Genomic DNA, 21,869 nt, shown 5'->3' with positions numbered 1-21,869 from the left:
TGACAGATACTTCTTGAGCTGTCATAAGGCCTATGGAAAACATCTGGTCAATGTGTAGGTTAAGTTGTCAGTGAACAATTATGGTGCCTCTGAGCCATGTTATAAAGCAAGGCATTGGGCCTCTCCAGTGCTGCAGCGTGTCTGGGCTGTGTGGGATGCAAAGTGTGTGCAGGAAACACAGTCACACTGTGGTTTTACACGGAAGCTCAGGTTGCCTCTTATGAATATGCATGATGGGGCTGGATCATGCTCTTGCCACTTGAGTTTACTTGAGCTTAACTTAACCCCCACATACCCATTTCCTGCCTATCATTTGAAGATGTTCCTTGAGGAGGTTTGAAAAAGTGAGTTGTTTCTCCAATTGTGGAGCATTTTCCTTTTTTTTTCTCTTAAAGATGATGACAAACTGCACCCTGATTTATTTTTATTCACTGTGAGTCACTTGCTAGTCTTATTTTATAGATAATATTTTATACCTCTTGCTTAGAAGCAGACGGGAAAGTTCAAGGAAACACCCCTGCCACAGAGGAAAAGTACTCCGATCGAGATTGCGATGATGGTGTCCTTGCTGGAGTCCTGATAAGCAGCCCTGTCAGGCGGAAAGGAACAGATGGCAAATGGTCTTTGCAGAGCAGAATTTAGAGTGCTTTTTTCTTTGTTTTAGAAGTGATTGTTACTTTGCATTTACTGTGAGCTCTGCGTACTCCTGAGAATGCAGAAAATAAGCTGGAAACTCTTTCCTATTATTCATAAAACAGATCACTGGATGTAAAGGGTACTTGGCCAACTGGGAGCTCACACACACACACACACACACACACACACACACACACACACACACGCCAATTGTTGTTACCGGTTATCTTTATGAGAGGAAATGGGGGAGGGGAGAGGAGCTCTAGCAGCTCTGTCGCCAAAAGGCAGTGCTCCAGAAAGCCAAGTGGGGAGCCGCATGCGCTGGGAAATGCCAGCATGTGTCGCTCCCCAATCTGGCGTACACGCTCAACTCTTGTTTGACATACTTTACAAAGCAGACAGGGACTGGCAGGGGTGTTTCCTCTGGACAGACATTAATGAGTGAGGAAATGGGCAAATGTAGGTTGCTATGCAGTTGTTTTGCTGTTGATGTGGGAGCAAAGCCAGACAGCACTTAGACTCCGGGAATGTTCTCATGATTTCATGGAAGTCGCTACCCTCCCATACAAGAACTCATGCTCATGGTTTTTCCTTTAATGACAGCAGTTGGGGAGAAAATGTGCCTTCATCTAGATGTGCTGCTCTTGTTTCTCCTTGGGCTGTCAATCCCTTTCCGAGATCTGTTAGGTACAACATCGGGGCTATTCTATATTACCAGTTTCTAATGAACTGTCTGTTTTGTTTGTTTGGTTTTAGTGTTAGTCATTCTTTTACTATATAACATTCATGTTTTAAAAATTGCTCAACACTGTTTTTGACATTTAAAGTTCATGATTTAAGAGCTGATGGTTTTGCCTTTTCATTAAATGGTGAAATAACAGGGTTAAAGTGAGGTTAACAGGATTTAGAACCCCTATTTGACCAGAGTGTTTCTTTCTCCTGAAAAATGGTGGGGAAAAGGAAGGGAGGAAGGAAGGAAGGAAGGAAAAAAGTCTATTCAAGGAAAAAATCTTAAATAGGTGAGATTATTGACTGATTCAAGTTTATCTGAGCTAAACCTTTTCATATGCTGTTCCCATGTCATACTTTATTGATTCAACACATAGCTTTCAAGAGTATGTTCTGTGCCAGGTATATGAGAAAAACAGCATTTTGGCTACCATTTAATAATAGACTCTTTTAATTCTCTTCCCAAAAAGTAAGTTCTTTTTTCATTGTGTATCTCATATTCTATCTCCACTGCCACCAGAGTAATTAGAGTACCTGTGACTTTTATTAACATAATTTTGTTTCGGGAAAAGTTTATGGGTTATCTTTTCCCTATATCCAGGTATCTTTACTCTGTTCAGTTATCCTGGACCACACAACTTAATCCAAGGCCTTGGAAGCATGTTGTATTTTAGTCTTGCAAATTTGTTTTTCAGTGAGGTCTTTGCAGCCTTTCATCCCAGGCCCAGATTGCTTCTAGACACCTCACTCATGAACTCCAGTTGCTTCTAGACACCTCACTCATGAACTCCAGTTGCTTGTGTACTCATCTGTCTCCAGATAGGCTGTGAGTAACTTAAGGGCAGGGCCTGTGCCTTGTTCATCTGTGAAGTGATGGCAATATAGTCAGAACTTAATAAATATTTGCAGGAAGAAATGAATATTCCCAACGATATCTTTGTCTACATATTCCAACCTTTTGGACTTCTCTTTTATAGGATTGAACTCTAAGAGTTAGTAGGTTTGTCAGCTGAAGTCTATATATGTTTTTAAATTTTAGTAGAGGTTGCCAGATTATTTCCCCCCCAAAAAACAAAAACAAAAAACAAAAGCAACTCTTTCTCCCATATTTCCACCAGTAACAGGTTGTATTGGTCTTTTAGATTTTTGCCAGTTTAGTAGCTATAAAGTGATATTGCTAATTTAATTTTTATTTTCCTGGCTATAAGTGAGCTTGAGTGTTTTTATATATGTTCGTTGGTTCAGATTTGCTGTTCTGTGAATTAAAGTTTTACGTATTTTGCCTATTTTAATACATAAAAGTTTGCACATATTTAAATATATTTACAAGCAAAAAACAACTCCTATATCTAAAAATTTCAAGCCATTTTACCTAAAAATTTCTATGTATCCTACAGAAATACTTAGATATATAAACAAAAATAAATGTATAAGCATCTCATTAGCACATTCTTTGTAATAACAAAAAATGAAGTTTAATAAAAAGAAAGTAGTTTAGTAAGTTATGGTGCTTCCTTATTGTAGAATAGAATGTGGAGCTAAAAAGAATGAGTTAAGGCTGGGTGCAGTGGCTCATGGTTATAATCCCAGCACTTTGGGAGGCCGAGGTGGGAGGATCGCTGGAGCCCAGGAGTTTGATTCCATCCTGGGCAACATGGCAAAATTTTATCTCTACAAAAAAATACAAAAATTAGCCAGGCATGGTGGCGCACACCTGTAGTCCCAGCTGCTAGGGAGGCTGAGGTGGTGGGAGGATCATCTGAGCCTGGGAAGTTGAGGCTGCAATGAGCTGAGATCGTGCCAGTCTGGGTGACAGAGTAAGAACCTGTCTCAAAAAAGAAAAAAAAAAAAGAAAGCAGATGAGGAGGAATATGAGAAGGAAACACAGGAGGACTGCTGGGACCAGCCTGGAGGGACCAGTACTTGGGATCACAGAGTTGGAATGGTATCCATGGCAGAGTTGTGATCTCTCTCCAGGAGAGACAGCCTGGGCTCAGACAGGGAGACATGAAGATGAACTCATTCAAGGTTGGGGAGTTGCCAGGCCAATGAAGGGCAAGGGAACTGAGACAGTGAAGAGAGTGGTTAAAGGGATGGCTCATGAGAGCTCCATGGGGTAGGGAAGCAGTGAAGTGAGGAAGACACTAATAGGGAAAGAATTCTAGCACTGGAATCACAAAGCGAGAGTCTTTTTGGGGTGTGGGAAGAGTAGCTAAGTGAGAAGTGGAAGAGGAGGGGACTGTGATTGGAGAGAAAAGTTCCCTATAAGACTAGACCACATTGGTGAGGAGGATGGAAAGGAAAAAAGGATTTAGATGTTCAAAAATGTAAGAAAAGAAAATATGACATGGTGGTGTTGCCTGATATCTCAAGTGGAGAGAAGAAAAGTTAAAAGAGAAGTGAATACTGGAAGACAGTGAAGGTTTTGTATAATTTAAAGTAAGTGGTACATAAAATAAAACTTCCAGGAGGTTCAAATGTATGTTTCATCAGTTGCGGTTACCCTAAGATAAAAGTTGAAATTATATTAATACTTTCTGAAACTTTCAGAAGACCTAACATCTCGAAGGAGCTCGATTCTAGAAGGAAAACTAGTAGCTTGCCAATTCTAGTTCTGGCGAGGCATTCTTAGAATACCTTAGAGTGGGTTTTAATCTTATAGGGTTTCTGCTTTCAGAATATCAACAGGTCTTGACAAAAAAACTTTTGAAATTTCCCTCTACTGAAATGCTCCATCTGCATTTCAGGACAGGGATGGAAATGCATAAGCTTCATTTCTGGCACTTTGATTGATGAACTTAGACTTTAATATGAAGAAAACCACCGTTCTTCTATCTAGAAAATGAAACTAAAAATAATCCCCTTGTCAGAGTGTCTGTGTTCTGTGGTTAAATTTAAGGCAACTTATTGAGTATTCATTACATGCTGGATAGAAGCCCTTCCCTGACAGAGAGCACTACCTGAGGAGCCGGGACACACACCTACATGGAAGGCTGTGATACTTCTTAAGAAGCAGCTCTCCAAGCTACCCAATTAGCACAGTGCTCACTGTGGGCAAAAAGCTGAGAGCAACAATGTGGGGGCGGACTTAGCAGGAAAGGCCTCCCAGGCATTGCATAAATGCAAGAGGACAGAGAAAGAATTCACACCAGGGAAGGAAATTATTTATGGTATTGCAAGGGTGAAAAGATTTTTTTCAAATCTGGTATCTCTTACTCTGCCCTAGTGTTTGGACATATGGAGTTACCATTCCCATTAAATTATTAAAATGTGCCAGAAGACTTGGAATCCCTCAAGAACATGTTGTGAGAAGAGCTAACACACCTCCAATTATGCCTTTGGCACAAGTGCCATGTCAGATTGATGTCTGGAAAAAGATTGAGATTTGGAAAACCACATAATGATTTCTTGTATTGTATTATCCTTCATTTTGTGCAAATCACACTTACCACACCATTAGTAGCTTCCTCACAACTCAACAATATAAGGATATGTTAAGAGGGACTTGCTAGCTAACTTGATCCCTAATGGAAACCTTTCACTAGGGAGGGCTGGATTTGATTCTGGGGTCAAGGCAAATACCCTTCAATGAGCCCATGCTCATTGAACTGCCCTTGTAACTATATTTTAAACATTTTCATTGTTCCTTCTGCAGAAATTATATCTCTTCCTCCCTTCTGCAAATTGTCTTAGCCCAAAAGGATATTTTATGCTTATTTAGTGTTATCTCACAGTCTGGGGCAATTATCAATAAAACAAGAAGTCAAAATCTAATAAGAAAAGGCAGGATATGAGAGGGTATGCATCTCTGCTGCATGAAGAGAAGACAGCAGCCCCTCTCATTTTCTTTTAGAGGCCATTCAGCCCCATGAGTTTATTAAAACAGAAGAAATAAGTTGAGAATGGAAAGGGGTGTGTGGGTGACATAGTTACTTAGCAACAGGGAAGCTTCTGGCTGATGTTCTGAATTGAAGAAAGAAAAACAGGACAGCAGGGAATAAAGGAATGGGGGGAAAAATGGAAGGGAGTAAAACAGATGTGGTTGGGAGAGAGGGCTAAGAATGGGTGAAAAATAAAAGTCAGGGAAAAAGCATGAACAGAAATGTGGTAAATACTTAGAAACAGGAAGACTGCGAATTTTAAAAAATGGGGAAAAAAAGCCACTGAAAGAAAGGTGAAAATAGCCAGAAGGGTAAGAAAACATCTGCAGTGGAAGCTGCTAGGCCAATGGAGGAATAAAATGCCCCAGTGCCATGAACTCTTGCTTAAAACTAGGCTCTTCTGGCCGGGCGTGGTGGCTCAAGCCTATAATCCCGGCACTTTGGGAGGCCGAGGCGGGAGGATCACTTGAGGTCAGGAGTTGGAGACCAGCCTGGCCAAGGTGGTGAAACCCTGTCTCTACTAAAAATACAAAAATTAGTTGGGCGTGGTGGCTGGTGCCTGTAGTCCCAGCTACTCGGGAGGCTGAGGCAGGAGAATCACTTGAACCCAGGAGGTGGAGGTTGCAGTGAGCGGAGATCAAGCCACTGCACTCCAAACTGGGCGACAGCGCAAGACTTTGTCTCAAAACAAAAAAACAAAACAAAATAAAACAAAAAAACCCCACTAGGCTCTTTTGTGGTATGTGAGGTCACACCAGGGTGCTCCTGAGGCAAGGGGCCCAGAACAAACCCCAAGCCACCAGTCTGTTGAGTCCACTCAGAAAATGAACCAGTAGGCAGGGTAGCTCCAGGGATATTTTTATGGTATTTTATTATAGGCATGAACCCTTAGAATGACCCTAAAATAACATGCCCCAAAAAGGAAATTCCAGAAGAATTGGATGTTAGTCAAGAAAACTTCTAATTTCATCTTTGATTCCTCCAAAGAGCTTGGTATAATGTCATAGCCCAGAGTAGGTCAATAATTACAGATAGGTATGCCTTTCCCAGTGACTTTGCCATGCCAGTTACACGATATCTTGTAGGCATGTGTGTGTTTATTTATATTATGTGACAGGTATAGTTTGCTTCTATATTTGTCTCTTAAAGGGGCCACCATGTTTCCTAGTCCATCCTCTAGATTTTTTGATCATTCACATATGTGTATAAATAATTTTTGAGCATTTGCTCAACAGAGATACATTTTTATTCATGAATTATATACATCTATTATCTAATAATACATGGTCATTAGAATATGATGTACATATTAAGAATGATGAGATACAGATAACATTAAATACATTTTTAAAATTTTAATTGGTTGGCCGGGCGCGGTGGCTCAAGCCTGTAATCCCAGCACTTTGGGAGGCCGAGACGGGCGGATCACAAGGTCAGGAGATCGAGACCATCCTGGCTAACACGGTGAAACCCCGTCTCTACTAAAAATACAAAAAAACTAGCCGGGCGAGGTGGCGGGCGCCTGTAGTCCCAGCTACTCCGGAGGCTGAGACAGGAGAATGGCGTAAACCTGGGAGGCGGAGCTTGCAGTGAGCTGAGATCTGGCCACTGCACTCCAGTCTGGGCCACAGAGAGAGACTCCGCCTCAAAAAAAAAAAAAAAAATTTAATTGGTTAAGGATTTTATTTTATTAATGGAGCTTTCACCTCCCCATCTTCACTTTCATTTCCCCACACAACCCTCACCCGAAAGTGCCTACCAGATATTATAATACAAGAGCATGTGGTAGGCGCTCATAAAGCATTTGCAGTAAGCAGGAGTGGAATAGCATTTTCCCAGTCCCTGCTCTGAGTCATCGCATTATATTTTACAGGGATGCAAGGAGTTACATTCTTATATTTCACTCCCGTAGAGATTATATGCTATTTCTGTTTTTCTGCATATAAAATAGGACTGAGTTTTAAAGTTATTCCTCTTTGAAAAAGTTATCTGGTGGGGCCTGGTGGCTTATGCCTGTAGTTCCAGCACTTGGGAAGGCTGGGTGGGAGGCTCACTTGAGGCTAGGAGTTCAAAAAACTTTTATCTATAATGTTTGATTTTTAATTAAGTGTGGTTGAATAACAACACGCTTTTTAGTTGGCTTCTTCCCCAAATTCCAGTAAAATGATAGCACATGAATCCTTATGAAAGGGTTAGTATATCAGTTTTTTATTACTGCAAAAAGACTACCTCAAAACTTAGTGGCTTAAAATAACAATGTATTTGTTCAAAAAAGACAAAAAGAAAAGAAAAATACATAAGCAAATAAATAAAACAAAGAACTGCAGAAATAACAAATTAACCCTCTCCCCCCATCCCCCCCAAAAAACTGATTTATTTGTTTTGCTAGGTTTTCTTGAGGTCTTGTTCAGAAGTCACAAATCATCACTTCTGCATTCTATTGGTAAAAGCAAGTTATAAGGACAGCTCAAATTTAAGGGGTGGTAAAATAAACTCCAGCTCTTTTTTTTTTTTTTTTTTTTGAGACGGAGTCTGGCTCTGTCGCCCAGGCTGGAGTGCAGTGGTGCGATCTAGGCTCACTGCAAGCTCTGCCTCCTGCGTTCATGCCACTCTCCTGCCTCAGCCTCCCGAGTAGCTGGGACTACAGGCGCCCGCCACCATGCCCGGGTAATTTTTTTGTATTTTTAGTAGAGACGGTGTTTCACCATGTTAGCCAGGATGATCTCGGTCTCCTGACTTCGTGATCCATCTGCCTTGGCCTCCCAAAGTGTTGGAATTACAGGCGTGAGCCACCACAACCGGCCAACTCTAGCTCTTGATGAAAAAAGTTGTAAACAATTTTGTGACTCTTTTTAATTCACCACATTTGAAAAATGTTAACTTGTTTTAGAAAGTGTAGGTTTTATCAAAAGGTCTACATAAAGAAATGCACACACTACTTTTTTCTCCCACTTGTTTCATTTCACCTACTTTGTAACTAAAATTGCAATTAATTGTTTTTCTTTTTGAGATGGGGTCTCCCTCTGTTACCCAAGCTGGAGTGCAGTGGTGCAATCACGGCTCACTGCATCCTTGACTTCCTAGGCGCAAGTGATCTTCCCACCTCAATTTTCTGAGTAGCTGGGACCACAGGCGTGTATCACCACACCTGGCTAATTTAAAAATATTTTGTATAGATGGGGTCTCCCTGTGTTGCCAAGGCTAGTCTTGAACTCCTGAGCTCAAGCAATCTTCCTACCTCAGCCTCCCAAAGTGCTGGTATTATAGGCGTTAGCCACTGTGTCCAGCCAAAATTTTTAAAATTTAAGTAAATAAGAGGTAGTTATTTTGTAGTTGTATATATCCAACTAGTCATAGTGAATGATAAAAAAAAAAAAAAAAAGGGCCGGGCGCGGTGGCTCACGCCTGTAATCCCAGCACTTTGGGAGGCTGAGGTGGGTGGATCACGAGGTCAGGAGATCGAGACCATCCTGGCGAACACGGTGAAACCCTGTCTCTACTAAAAATACAAAAAAAATTAGCCTGGCGTGGTGGCGGGCGCCTGTAGTCCCAGCTCCTTGGGAGGCTGAGGCAGGAGAATGGTGTGAACCCAGCGTCAGTGGAGCTTGCAGTGAGCCGAGATCGTGCCACTGCACTCCAACCTGGGCAAGACAGTGAGACTCCGTCTCAAAAAAAAAAAAAAAAAAAAAGAATAGAATTTCCACCAGAAAGTAAAAGCCCTATTATGCCAAAGCAGAGCTATCTGTGGAGAGTAAATATAAAGCAAAATATTAATGCATTTGTTTCCAAGATTGAGCATTAGCCCTAAAAATGCTATATTACTGTTATTCTTCTCTGCCTACTGGGTGAGAGAGAACATTTTTAGCTTCAATAGATGTTCCATCATATGGACCTTTTCTCTTCCTCCTTCCTAATAGAAACCCCAATTGAGAAACCTTTTTTATACCAGGGGCTCAAGAATTACATAGGTATCTTAAAAGGCACTTTGGTGGTTTTCATGTGCTGGGGTAAAAAGAGAATACTCCGTGGTTGAAAAGGGCTCCTGATTTCAATAGTGACACTAAGATGGAAAAGGGCAAGTAATGGCACCTAACTGGCAAATTTAAGGTGGGCATGCTCATTATACTTACAGCAGTAGAGCCCAGGTACGGTGGCTCACGCCTGTAATCCCAGCACTTTGGGAGGCTGAGGCAGGCAGATCACTTGAGGTCAAGAGTTCAAGACCAGCGTGGCCAACATGGTGAAACCCCGTCTCTACGAAAAATGCAAAAATTAGCCAGGTGTGGTGGTGCGTGCCTGTAGTCTCAGCTACTCAGGAGGCTGAGGCAGAAGAATCGCTTGAACCCATGAGGCGAGGTTGCAGTGAGCTGAGATCATGCTATTGCACTCCTCCAGCCTGCATGACAGAGCAAGACTCCATCTCAAAAATAATAATAATAATATTAATAATAATAGTAGCAGTAGAGCTGGCATGGCATTCAAAATAATACATCCTTCAAACATCTCCAGAAATCTTTTACATATAATGGATTTACAAGGAAAAACAGATGAGCAGCCCACCAGGGGTCTAATTCAGTTGAGTATTGGAAAATCCTCCAGGATTAGTGGCTATAGCTTTGGTGATGTGTTCTTGAACTCAGTCGTTCTGGTGGTGTCTTTTTTTTTGAAGCAAGGTCTTGCTCTGTCGTCCAGTCTGACATGCAGTGGTGTGATCACGGCTCACTACAGCTTTGACCTCCTGGGCTCAAGTGATCCTCCCACCTCCGACTCCTGAGTAGCTGGAACTTCAGGCATGTGCCACCATGCTCGGCTAATTACTTAATTTTTTTGTAGAGATGGGGGTCTTGCTATGTTGCCCAGGCTGATCTCAAACTCCTGGGCTAAAGTGATCCTCCCACCTCAGCCTCCCAAAGTGTTGGGATTATAGGCATGAGCCACTGCATCCGGCCCATGGTGCCGTTCTGATACTTGCCTCTCTAGTCCTTCCAGTGATTTTGTAAGCACTTAATTCTCTGTCTTAAGACTCTTTGTATTTAAAATACTTAGAGTGGTCCACTGCACTGAACACAAATGCATTCTAATAAGCCCCTGAACCCTCGCTAGGATTATTTTCAGTTTCTGGGCATATTATTAGTAAAAATGACCTCAGCAAATGACAGAATTCTGACACTGACCCTCTGACCTATAGAATGGAGTCTAACACAGTTATCATGGTTCAGAATGACTTTGTGAAAGCTCAGGGGGTTACCTTCACTGTCAAAATAGTAAATCAAAAAGTATTCTGTTATACTCCATTGAAAAAATTACTGTAATTTTTTTTTTTTTTTTTTTTTTTTTTTTTTTTTTCACTACATTCCTGGGGAAATCATAGAGCTGAAGGTCATTGTGCTTCCTATCACATCTCCACTTAATTCTTCAACTGCTGGCCAGTGAGAAAGACGGATGAGTCTTAGATAATTCCAGGGGATAACTGTAGGCTAAATCAAGTGGTAACTTGTCTTTCAAGTACATATGATCTTTCAAATGTAGTCTCCTTATCACAATGAATCAAGACACACTGTGGGATATCAATTGCAGCTTTCATCTGGACAATCTTTTCTTTTTTTCCTGCTTCAACAAACAGAGAAAGAACATCAGAAGTAGTATGACTTTACCTAAAACAGCAGAACTATATTTTCAACTCAGAGTTATGTTACTTCTGTATTCTCTGTGCCATAAGTTGCTCTAAAGGAACTTTGTCATCTCATCATCCGGGGCTGTGTTGAAGATAATATTATGATGACTCTGGAGAACAGAAAGTGACTAGTATTTTAGATTAAGACCATGCATGCCAGAAAGTAGAAATAAATCTCATGATAATTCAGTGATGTTTCTTGGGATCCAGTGTTGCATGACGTGAATTTATCCTTTCAGTGTCAAGAACAATTTATTTCTCACCTCTAGAAAAAAGTACTATGATGGATGGTGTTCTCTGGATTTTAGAAGCAACATATATCACATTTTCTATGCCCTTTAGCTCCTTTTCTTGAGTGATCTGAAAGGCTGACAGCTTTGAGTAGGGCCCAGAGAAGGTTCCAGCTGGTCGAGGCTGCAGCTTTTTTTATATGGCCCTTAGGACCCAGTGGGACCAGTGGTGCTCAAAAATCAAATGAGTCTGCAGAAAGACTGAATATGAAGTTTGCAGCAGGAACGTCAGGGTTTTAGAGCAAAGCTGTAACTTCTTCAGTGAGTAGCCATTCATTCTTCTTTGAAGGAATAGCACTTGGCTTAATACTGGGCCCTGATAGAAACCAGGTGACTATGAAACACAAGCTACCTACCATGAAGTGAATGTTATCTGATCTACCCAGCTATAAAGTCACACATATTCGAGTGGAAATAGTATATACGTGAGTGCATCTGAGAGCTCTCATGTCCTGAGAGCTCAAGTTTCACATACTGATGACTTTTCTTCCTGGCATTCATCCTCATGCCACACTGCCACCTCCCCACCAGCCATCACGACTTCATGAATAGTTCTCTATTACCAGTTAACTGAAGAAAACTAGCATAGTTTACATATAGCTCTGAGAGTAAGCTGGCATCACTAAAAGTAAACGTACAAAATAGATTACTGAAGTGCTACTCAGTTCCACTCAGTCCCACCAAAGTGAAGGTGGAGAAGGAAAATTATCCCAGTATGCAGAGCTTGAGTGGTATATCGTCCTTGATTTTTCTAGCAAAGAGAGAAATGCTGATGGACAGTAACAAATAGTTTGGTCAGATTTTCATGGAAGTGGAAAGAAAAAGACCAGAGGACTGGTGACAAGTATCTGGATGGGTCTCAAAATGGGACTATCATATGAAGACATTTGGGATTCATATAAATGTGACAACATTGGTTGTCAATCCAATAGCTATACCCCTTCTTTGTGAACAAAACTTCAGATTTGTACAGGTGTCCAAGTTCCTCCACGTGACTATGCTCCAGAGAAGGCTGGCCACACCTCTACCCTTGCAGATGAATCAGCGAGTCTAAGTGATCATGCTGATTCTATTCCCCTTGTGAGCCTCAAAAAGGGCCATACAACCCCATTTTAGCCAATGAGAAATTGAAGGGAGTCTGCTGTGGGGTTAGTTCAATGGGGGTTTATCTACTAAAATGCAAACAATAGATAGTCCCCTTTTCTGCCTTTAGATGTTAGTGTGAAGATGTGTCTCCTGAAGCACCTTAGTCTTCTTATGACTATGAAAGAAGCTAAGGTAATATGCTCAGGATGGCAAAGCGAAAAGATAGGAAGGACCTGGATCCTTAATAAAATTGTTGAGCTATCTAATCAACTACCTCTTGAGCCACCGTATCTTAGAGAACTTTTTAACATGTGAAGTAATAAATTCTTAATTGTTTATATCAACTGTCCAAGGTTTTTATTTTTTTGAAGTCAAAAATATCTTAACTGCTAACAACAACAACAACAACAACAAACGCTGTGGAGGCTTAGTAAGCCGGTGGACAAAATAATCCACCCTGTAAATGTTAGTCAGTCTCCTTCGCCATTGATCCTGGGGCTCACTCAGTGGGCTCACGAAAAAAGTGTCTACAGCAACTTGGATGCAGAGTATGCACAAGCTCACCAATATGGACTTTCCGTCACCAATGCTGGCTGTCACTGCTGAGTGCCCAACTAGATAGCAGCAGAAGTAAATCTTGAACCTCTGACATGATATCATATCCCAGGAGGCCATTCAGCCACAGGGAGGCAGGTCAATTTACTGGCTGTCTCTCATCAGAGAAGAGATAAAAATTCATCCTTACTGTAGTGGTTACTTATTCTGGATTTGGATTTTATTTTCCTATCTAACGTTTCTTTTTCTTTCTTTCTTTCTTTTTTTTTTTTTTTTTTTTTTTTTTTTTTTGAGACAGAGTCTTGCTCTGTCACCCAGACTGAAGTGCGGTGGCGTGATCTCAGCTCACTGCAACCTCCCGGGTTTAAGCAATTCTTCTGCCTCAGCCTCCCAAGTAGCTGGAATTACAGGCATGTGCCACCACATCAGGCTAATTTTTGTATTTTTAGTAGAGATGGGGTTTCACCTTGTTGGCTGGGCTGATCTCGAACTCCTGACCTGAGATGATCCACTCACCTCGGCCTCCCAAAGTGCTGGGATTATAGGCATGAACCACTCTGCGCCCAGCCTCCTAACATGTCTGTCTCACACTTGCTGGTACAACCATCCTGCATATACTAAATACCTCGTACAAAGGGGGATCATATCTGGTTTGCCCAAGTCAGTTCCAGTTTACTGCTGTTGTCCTGGTGTAATCAGTAGCCCTCATCACCCTCAAAAGCACTCCAGTTCAGATGACAAATTATAAAGGCATCTTACTTACACACCATCATGGTATCTTATACACATTACTTCTGATCTGAACACCCATTTTTAATTAAACAACCAGTAGAGCTTATGCTTATGACTTACCATATGTTTATTAACTAGAAATAGACAAACAGCTATAAGACAAAATGCAAAATTGTGACACTGTCCTTTAGAATGTGACATATTCTCTGAACCAGTAGTTCTCAAAAGGTGATCCCAAGACCAGCAACATAAGCATCACTTGGGTGCTTGTGAGAAATGCAAATAATCTAGCCTCATCCTAGAACTACTGAATCAGGAAGTCTTGGAGTGGACACAGCAACTGATGTTTAAACAGGCCCTCTAAAAAGTATTGGTGCACATTAAAGTTTGAGAGCCACTGCTCTGAAATATCAACCAAAAACTGTTGCTCTTTTTCCCTCATAGCCACAATATATCCTAAAAACCAAGCTGTGGAAGTAAGACTGGGTCACTCATTATTACTTATAATGATCCATTTGCAAATTATTTGTTTCTCATTTCTGTAATTCTGAACCTTGCTGGTTTAGAGGTTTTACTACCTCAAAAAGAAGATGCATCCACCAGGGGAGAAACAGTATTCCATTGAATAAGAAACTGAGATTGCCATTTGACCATGCTTATATCTTCTAATAACTTGGTAAGCAGGAAAAAATGGTTTACGCTATTGGATTAAATGATTGATTGTGTCTATAGAGAGTAAATGGGGTTGCTTCTAATGTTTAGAAGGAAAGAGTATGGGTGGAACAAAGAGGGTCTCTGGGGTACCTTCCACACTGCCATGTCTACAATAAAAATTTAATGAACTATTTCAGCAACCTTACATAAACAGGACTACCTTTTGGCTCTGATCCCTTAGTAATAAAAGTCTAGGTCACTCCACCAGGGAAAGAATACTGACAATCCAAGATGTGGACTGGAGGGAAAGGGAACATGGGATGGCTGGTGAAATAAGGAATTTGTTGCTATATGGCAACTGCCAATTTGTAATCAATTGCAGAAACACATATTGTGGTATCTGCCCCCACTTTTTTTTCCATATTATGTACTGTATTTCATTGACTCTCCAAGGCATATTTATATACCCTTATTTCTATGAAAGAAAAACACTTCCCACTGAACTATGATGTGATGCCGCTTGCTTTCACTTAGAATTTTTACTTTATACCTCGAGAGAGAGATTTTGGGGTTTTACGCACAAATTTCCATCACATGTCACTCTTCTGCATACACTAAAATTTTTCTAAAAAATCAGTTAAGGTACTACTAAGGCAATGAGAATTACATCACAATTGCCACCCAGTTGATAGCAATTTAAGATGCTATTGATTGATTTCAGACATGATAGATTATTGGAAAAATGTATTTTAAATTGGTAAAATATGACACATATTTATATTTTAACTAATTTTCCTTTTATATTTTCTTTCTGTCCATTATTTTATATTAAGTGGTGGTAATGAATTTGAACAATGTAATTCATAGTTTGTATCAAGATGGGATCATGATTGAACTGGGAAATGAATGAACATCATTATCCAAAAGTTCTGGACTTGAAGCTGGATGCAGTAACTGATTACATATTGGTTTCTCTTGGGAGAGCAGTTGAGTGTGTTTTTTGCTGTTTTGGATATATCTGCATCATATTAGGTAGACACATAAGTAAAGATAAATAAAGAAGAGAATAAATGTAGTTAGGCAGTCAAAGGTGTGGACTGTAGTGATCACTGTTTTTAGGGTTTTTTTCCCCCTTCCTTCTATTTGGGAAATTCCTCACCACCTTTTGAGTCTTGCTGGAAGTCAAACCTCACCATTCACCCCAGAAGCCCAAAATGCTAGATACTTACTTTCCAGTCCTCCATGCAACATGGGTATATACTCTAGACTCAAACCTATGGACTTTGAAATTGGGGGCTAATTTTGCAAATAAGAAGAGAGAAGGGAACATTTCTGCTTGTGACTGTAGCAGCCATGTCTAGTTTCTAAAGATAGCATGGCCAGCCACATCTACAGTAGTATCCAATGCATAATGCCAACAGTGTCAACTGGGCTAGCTGTGATATCTGATGCTAAGTGGCAGCAGCAGCAATGTCCACATAGGACCAGCTTTGTGATATGATTTTGGCTGTATCTCTGGGTGTACAACCTCTGAGCCCGTTGGCTGTCCTGGACAGTGCAGGCTAACCAATAGCCTTTCAATAAATCCTTTTTTGCCCAAATCAGGCAGAGTCCATTTGTATTGTTTGCAGTGAGGCTCCCTGGATGACATAGATCTTCTGTATCATAAGATATTGTTCCAAAAAATTATTTTTGCAGCACTAACATTGGTTTCAGAATGAAATGTTTCTCTGCAAGTTTTACTTTTTGATGATATTAAAAGTTAAGACAGACAAATGTTCATCCACCCACCAGTAATATTGTATGGGTCAATCTCCCGCTGGTGTAAAAAATTAAGGAGGAAAATAGCTCTCTTTAAACGCATGGAACTTTTTAAGAAATGTATTAATAATTGACTCAATGAAAGCAAAATATGAGGTTTGGAAATGGAAAATAAAGGCCATTCCTTCCATAAAGCTGTGGCGCTAGCCCTTCGCTGTACTTGCTGCTGTTCCAGAGGAGCAAACGGGCGGCTCTCTTCGTCTCACAGGGACTTTAAACATTTATCACTGGACTATTATTGCTTATAAACTGAATGTAGTAATTTCAGCTGTTTTTCCAACAAGTTGGGTTAGAGGTCTCTGCTTTCCTTCTGCCTCATCTCTGCAGCTGGATCACATGAGTCCCACCTTCAGAATCTGTCTATGCCTCTTAGGCCCAATCCTAATTTGAAGTAAGAATTTAAATAGCCCCAACCTTACATTTTGGCCTACTATGTGCTGGGCATGCTTCTAAGTAACAAGGGTGAAACGTCTTCTAAAAGACACAAAGTTCAAGCTTTAGTGGAACTTCCTAATGATTTCCTGCCTGCCAGCAAAAATCCCTGAAGCCCCCTTCTATCAGTGTATCTATACTTCCATCAATGTATCTATGTCTTGTTTCTTCTGCCCTTAACTAGCCCTCTGCGGTCTCTTCCCAAATCTGAAAGTGTGGTAGGAAGTCTTAATAGATTTTTAGATGAAAAGAAATTGAGCATTGCTGCTTTTCTTATTTGGGATGTTAATCTTTTTCTTTACTTTAGACGTCTAATTTTATGCTTTCATATAATTGGCATGATACATTTATGCCTTCCTTAATTAAATAAAACCCAGATGTTTCAAAGTAGTCAATGAGAGAGCATCTCTTCTTGATAGGGGAGGTTGACCTTACAGTCCCAACTCCTAGCTCTAAACACTCTCCTCAGGGATTATTTTTACTATATCACCTGCAGGCCTCGAAAGGCAAAAACTAATGCCCTGCTTTCAGTGCTTTGTCCCATATATGGACATACAGTTCTTCCTTGCATACCATTTAGTTCAACTGAGGCTGACGTGATGCCCAATTAAGCTTTACTGGAGGTTAGAATGTAACAAAATGGCAGCAAGTACTAAGAGTAGGACCATGAAACTAAATACTCTAACATATATTGCATAGCTTATTCATCTTCAGTTTTTAACCCATTGCAGGGCTCTTTCCTTTCTTTCTTGAGGTCTGTTTCTGCAAGTACATATTCTCAAATATTTGGCCTTGTCATCATTAAGACCCAGAAAGGGATGGCAGCTTCCATATACTCAGCCTTGTCCCCTCACCCTGAGTTGCTACCTGAGGGCCTCCCTCCTCTCCAGATAATTGATCCTAGTAATAACAAGCTTCATGGAGGAAGAAAAGACATCTCTAGGGACATAGCCTAACCCAAGCAATCCTACTCTGAGTAGACATAGCAAGTATTAGGCCTCTTCCAAGAGCAGGTAACAAAATTTTATCTCAAAGTTGCTTAAGAAAAATAAGTCATGTAATTTTGCAAAGAAAAATTCTTTGTTTAAGAAAATGGAAAAGACAGATCTTGTTTGCTTCAGGTGTGGCTGAGTACAGAGGTTTAAATGATGCCTGTCTTTTGCCATTTTTTTTTTGGAGATGGAGTTTTGCCCCTGTTGCCCAGGCTGGAGTGCAATGGTGTAATCTCAGCTCACTGCAACCTCCGCTTCCTGTGTTAAAGCGATTCTCCTGCCTCAGCCTCCCAAGTAGCTGGGATTACAGGCATGCGCCACCACACCTGGCTGATTTTGTATTTTTAGTAGAGATGGGGTTTCTCCGTGTTGGTGAGGCTGGTCTTGAACTCCCAACCTCAGGTGATCCACCCGCTTCAGCCTCCCAAAGTGCTGGGATTATGGGCATGAGCCACCGTGCCTGGCTAGAGACGGGGTTTCACCATGTTGGCCAGGCTGGTCTTGAACTCCTGATCTCAGGTGATCCACCTGCCTTGGCATCCCAAAGTGTTGGGATTATAAGCATGAGCCACTGCGCCTGGCCTCCTTTGTCATTTGACAGAGACTTTTACTCCTTGTCTGTCTTTTTCTCTTTTTCAGTCTCTTTCTTTTAAACTGTCTCTCCCTCTTTCTTTTTATCTTTCTCCTTTCTTTCTTTTTTTTTTCCTGAGACAGGGTCTCACTCTGTCACCCAGATGGGAATGTAGTGGTGTGATAACAATCACTCTAGCCTCTACCTCCCAGGCTCAAGCGATCCTCCCACCTCAGCCTCCCTAGTAGCTGGGACCACAGAGAAGCACTACTATGTCTAGCTAATTTTTTATTATTTGTGGATATGAGGTCTCAATATGTTGCCCAGGCTGGTCTCCAACTCCTGGGCTCAAGTGATCCTCCTGCCTCTGCCTCCCTAATTCCTGGGATTAGAGACATGAGCCACTATGCCCAGCCCTTTCTTTTCTTTCTATTGAGTCAACTTTAAAGAAAAAATCCCCGTATTTTGGCAAAAATGGCCACCAGCAGCTTTGGATTTATGTTTAACTACAGCAATCCCAATGAAAAGAAAAAGATGTAACCTCTCTCCTAACGGTTTCAGCAAAATTACATGACTGGTTGGGCCAGTACGGCTCCCTGAACCAATCCTGGAACTGATGGTGGAGTGCAGTGATTGAGCAACCAATCCTGGAACTGGTGGTGTAGTGCGGTAATTGAGCAGTCTGGATGATGGACTCACTCCTGTGGAAGGGACCATAATGCCACGGGATTGAGAGTCCGGCCACGGAGCAGAGAGGTATTTCCTTAAAGGAAAAGCTTCAGGTCATTCAAAAAGTTACAGATCCATTTATAATATGGTATTCCCAATATTCATTCTGAAGATTTGGGTATAAAAGGGCAGGAGAGTATTAGAGTTATAGTTAGACATGACAAATTTGATATGGTCTGCAAGTCAGACACAGAAGAATGAGGAATCATAAATTACAAGATTGTTTCCATCATAAGCAAACTGAGGCATTGTATCAATCACCAAAAGTATAGAAAATGATCTCCAAAGTATTAGGGGAATCTGCATCCTACTAAACAAGATCAAATGCCAAGACTGCTTCAGGGATAAAGAGTTGCTTTTAAGTAAACTGAGCTAATCAGAAGGAAGGAATCTGGGCCAGGCATGGTGGCTCATGCCTGTAATCCCAGCATTTTGGCATATCAAGGCAGGAGGATCGCTTGAGGCCAGGAGTTCCAGACCAGCCTGGGCAACATAGTGGGATCCTAGCCCTATTAAAAAAAAAAAAAAAAAAAAAGAAGGGAGGGATCAGCATGTAAAACTATACCTGGGAGAAGAACTGCAAATAACTGACTTCACTGAAGTGGGGAAGATAATGTACTCTTATTAGCAAAACATGTTGTGAACAGATAAGAATGTATCACTATTGCAATTTATCTCTTTTTATTAATCTTACTAAATGCTTGAATGAATGAGTCGTATTCATGAGGCTTCAAAACCAAAACAAAATGGTTGGTTCTTCTGCTGGTTGCAGGTTACAATTACCTTAGCTTGGAAACGATAAGGCTGAGTTGGTTTAGTAATGAAGAGGAGATCATATTCACAAGCACTGATCAATTATTTATTTTAGCACTGTAGTCATTAATTTATTGATTTCTCATTCCACAGCAAATCTAATGAAGCAAAAAACTCCTTAAATTTTTTTTCTGCTACATTCTATAGTAGAAAGAATTCCCCATCTCTTCTCATTCCTAATGGACTAGAGGTTTTGAGACTAGAGGTTTTGAGACCATTTTCCTCACAAAACACTTGAAACAACTGAAAGGTTGAAGGTTTGAAAACAAGCGAATGGACAATGATTTTCCTTACCAAATAAGAACCAGCAAAATTATTGCATATGAAGTTCCATGCAGCATCCTAAAGTAGGAAGTTAAGAACTCAGAATTTAACTTGAAATATTTCAAGCTTAAATTTGAACAATTATTTTACCAATTTTTTTAATGATGTAACTCATAGGCCTAATTTGGCTACCCCTGAAAGCAGAGGTTGAGACAAAGACTTGGCTACAGGTTGTGTGTAGTGGGGAGGTAATCCCAGAAAACAAGTAAGGGAACAGGGAATATGACACAGGAGGAGAAGTCAGTACAAAAAGGTGTTATTCAAGTCTCTGCTGAAGGGAAGAGTGCATCAGTTCTGCTGGGACTTCTGGGAAGTGTAAATGTCTTCCAGAGCTTTCCGTTTGAAGGCAGTGTAGATGAAGGTGGTTCCCATGTTGGTTGATGGCTGATATTTGTACTGGGGAACATAAACATGGTCCTGAAGTGGTCCACACACATGCCCAATGGCTCTGGGGTTAAGAGAGGCCCAAGGCAGAAAAATAGAATAATTCTTTAGCTGCCTGAGGTGTGATCCTGTCAATGAGGAGGTGACAGGAACTCTCACTGCAGCTGCAGCTGAAACAGGAGTGGGCCAAAGAAATGGAAATGAGGCCCCAACATACCTGCTACATCAAACAAATAGATGTGAGGACCAAATCTGGCTTATGATTTGTCAGTATTAGACTTGTGGTCAGTTGGCTTAGAAATTCACAAACTGGTAAGAGTGCAAAAGGTTTACTGGAAAATAAATAGATAAATAAAAATATAAATTTACACACAGAATTCATTGCATGATCAAACTGACTTCTCAGAGATTCTAGGGATAAAGTACAGAACTGTAAAAAGAGGGCCAATTTCTGCTCTTCATTTCTGCATTAATTTAACAAATTTAATGAACATTTACCACATGCTAGGTGCTGGAGTTACATCAATGAAAAAGATAAAGCACCTGCCCCATGGAGCTTGCATTCTGTTTGGGAGATAGTCAGCAAGCAATAAGTTTCAGACTTTTCAGTTAAAAATAAAACAGAGAGGCCGGGCGCGGTGGCTCAAGCCTGTAATCCCAGCACTTTGGGAGGCCAAGACGGGCGGATCACGAGGTCAGGAGATGGAGACCATCCTGGCGAACACGGTGAAACCCTGTCTCTACTAAAAAACACAAAAAACTAGCCGGGCGAGGTGGCGGGCACCTGTAGTCCCAGCTACTCAGGAGGCTGAGGCAGGAGAATGGCCTAAACCTAGAAGGCGGAGTTTGCAGTGAGCTGAGATCCAGCCACTGCACTCCAGCCTGGGCGACAGAGCGAGACTCCGTCTCAAAAAAAATAAAAATAAAATAAAATAAAACAGAGGACCAGGTGCTGTGGCTTACGCTTGTAATCCCAGAACTTTGGGAGGCTGAGGCAGGTGGATCACCTGAGGTCAGGAGTTTGAGACCAGCCTAGCCAACATGGTGAAACCCATCTCTACTAAAAATACAAAAATTAGCCAGGTGTAGTGGCAGGCACCTGTAATCCAGCTACTTGGGAGGCTGAGGCAGGAGAATCACTTGAACCTGGGAGGCGGAGATTACAGTGAGCTGAGATCATGCCATTGCACTCCAGCCTAGGTGACAAGAGTGAAACTCTGTCTCAAGAAAAACAAAGTAAGGTAGTATTGTGAGAGATATGGCTGCTGTGATGCCGGGCGCGGTGGCTCAAGCCTGTAATCCCAGCACTTTGGGAGGCCGAGACGGGCGGATCACGAGGTCAGGAGATCGATACCATCCTGGCGAACACTGTGAAACCCCGTCTCTACTAAAAAATACAAAAAACTAGCCGGGCGAGGTGGCGGGCGCCTGTGGTCCCAGCTACTCGGGAGGCTGAGGCAGGAGAATGGCGTAAACCCGGGAGGCGGAGCTTGCAGTGAGCTGAGATCCGGCCACTGCACTCCAGCCTGGGCGACAGAGCGAGACTTCGTCTCAAAAAAAAAAAAA

General features: G+C 41.3%; 1 protein-coding gene across 1 annotated transcript in view; it reads left to right on the top strand.

Moving 5' to 3' along the window:
• Window positions 1–300: 300 nt before the first annotated feature.
• CEP85L (centrosomal protein 85 like) overlaps window positions 301–21,869 on the top strand; it is a 248,816-nt gene continuing 227,247 nt past the window's right edge. The window contains exon 1 of the mRNA XM_030928400.1: window positions 301–344. The gene's annotated coding sequence lies outside the window, so the exon portion shown is untranslated. The remainder of the gene's footprint in view (window positions 345–21,869) is intronic.

This window comes from Rhinopithecus roxellana, chromosome 4 (assembly GCF_007565055.1).
Source record: "Rhinopithecus roxellana isolate Shanxi Qingling chromosome 4, ASM756505v1, whole genome shotgun sequence".
Lineage (NCBI taxonomy): Eukaryota > Metazoa > Chordata > Mammalia > Primates > Cercopithecidae > Rhinopithecus > Rhinopithecus roxellana.
Note: the sequence above shows the minus strand (reverse complement) of the source record. Positions and strands in the feature narration are given on the sequence as shown.